The sequence below is a fragment of the Ctenocephalides felis genome, unplaced genomic scaffold, assembly GCF_003426905.1.
Source record: "Ctenocephalides felis isolate EL2017-DRISC unplaced genomic scaffold, ASM342690v1 CF-g0.4_SCAFFOLD_01604, whole genome shotgun sequence".
Taxonomy (NCBI): Eukaryota; Metazoa; Arthropoda; class Insecta; order Siphonaptera; family Pulicidae; genus Ctenocephalides; species Ctenocephalides felis.
The window spans coordinates 1259179-1261264 of NW_020537758.1; the positions used below are offsets into that span (position 1 = coordinate 1259179).

At 19.5% G+C, this 2086-nt stretch overlaps 1 protein-coding gene across 1 annotated transcript in view; it reads right to left on the reverse strand.

The window, feature by feature from the left end:
* LOC113372316 (sodium-independent sulfate anion transporter) overlaps positions 1–1881 on the reverse strand; it is a 19594-nt gene extending 17713 nt beyond the window's left edge. Inside the window, exon 1 of the mRNA XM_026612637.1 lies at positions 1682–1881. The gene's annotated coding sequence lies outside the window, so the exon portion shown is untranslated. The remainder of the gene's footprint in view (positions 1–1681) is intronic.
* Positions 1882–2086: the final 205 nt, after the last annotated feature.

Below are 2086 nucleotides of genomic sequence, written 5' to 3' on the forward strand. Positions count from 1 at the left end.
CTGAACAGATATTATTTTGGTTCAAATAATAAAAAATGAGGTTACTAATATAATATTTTAAATTTTAATGATGGTTCTAAGAAAATACATTTTTTTCTTTTTTTTTTAATTTAATTTTTTATTCGGCTATTGCTTTAATAATAATAATTAGCATTTTTATTTATCATTTATCATTGAGTCTGTCTACGCCAAAAAGTTTTTCTGCATTTTTGTACTTTTTTACCAACAATTAAAAGACGAATGTGTTTCCAACAATATGAATAATTAAAAACGTCGATATTGCAAATAATTTGCATTTCTGCATTTTAAATTTATTCCATTAAATTAGTATTATTTAGTAGTTTTATATTTATTTATTTCGATATATCGATTTGTATAGGTGTTTTTGCACAATGAGGGCATTATCTAGAAAGTTTTGTGATTTATGCAAAATATTATGCAAGTACGTAAATGATTTTATTTTTAAACTTTAGGTGAAAAAATATGTTGTTTTTATTTTGTTCTAATTCATAACTTTTTACTAAAATTAAGTTAATTTAATCATTACTTTGAAAAAAATATATTTAAAAAAAGGGTATATTGGCAAAAATATTATTTTTATCATGCTGCATCTATATTCAAATATTATTTTATATTTATTACTCAAATAAAATATCACACATTCAAACTAAATAAATAAAATTTAATAAAATAAAAGATATCTTTGCAAAATTAAATGCTCATAAACATATACTGATTTTTTTAATACCAAAATCTTACAAAATTTATATTAATATTCTAATTTAAAATTTTTATTCAAACATTTAGTTAAAAACTAGTATTAAAATCAAATATTAAATAATATATAAATTTATATTATATTTCTACAGTAATATTTATATTAGTTTAAATATAATATTCTTGTTTTTATTTATTCAAACACTTAGTCTTTGAAATATTAATATTAATTAAATTATATTAAAAAAGACTTGACATTAGTTTAATATATATATTACAATAATCCAGTAAAATGTAAATATTTTATATTAGATTTTTTTTATATAGAAAATAATTATATTTGATAATAATAGAAAAAAATCTGTTACGTGATGAAAGAAATATTATGGCCAAATTTAATTTTCAAATTTTGCAATTTTAATAGTGAATTTTTTTGAATATACTATGATGAATTTACTATTTTTTATATTTTTGAACATAGTTTGAATATTATATTCTTGTTTTTATTTATTCAAACATTTAGTCTTTGAATAATAAATATAGAAAATAATTATATTTGATAATAATAGAAAACAATCTGTTACGTGATAAGAAATATTTTTGCCAAATTTAATTTTCAAATTTTGCAATTGTAATAGTGAATTGACTGTGAATTGACTACCATTTTTTTGAAAATAATTCAATATTTATACAAGTTCTAATTTTATGCAATTTTTGAAATCTAATGATCACACTTTTGATTTTACTTTATTTATACTTTTAGACATAGTTTAAATATTTTATTTCCAGTTTAATTTTTTAAAATCAAAAATGTGATATTTAGACTATGTTCAATAATATAAGCATTAAAATATATATTATTCATAATTTTGAAATTTTAATATATACACATATAAGAGAGACTTATATTTAATTCACATCGTTTTAAATTTTTTTCAACAAAATAAACATGAATCGTACTCACCACCAGCATTAATTTTTTTGCACAAAAGTAATTATAAAGTAACTCGACAACTTTTTATTTATAACAACACACAAAACATACACAACAATATATACAATTGTACAACAAAATGTACTATGTCTCTGTTTAATGTTAATTAATCGTTTTAATTTTAACACACGTTGTAAACTAGATTATAAGTTAATAATTGATTGCTGGATTGACACAGATTGTTTATTGGGATTTTGGTAATTGTTTTGTATTTTTTAGTGCTGGAAATGTTTTATATTTTCGATGGAAATTCGAAAAATTTTAAAAGAATGTCGATTGTGTTGTTTGCGGCTTGGCTGCCGGCGTTGTACTGACATTTTGCACGACATGTGTTAGGAATATATATGTATATGTGTGTGTATAAATTAATATATG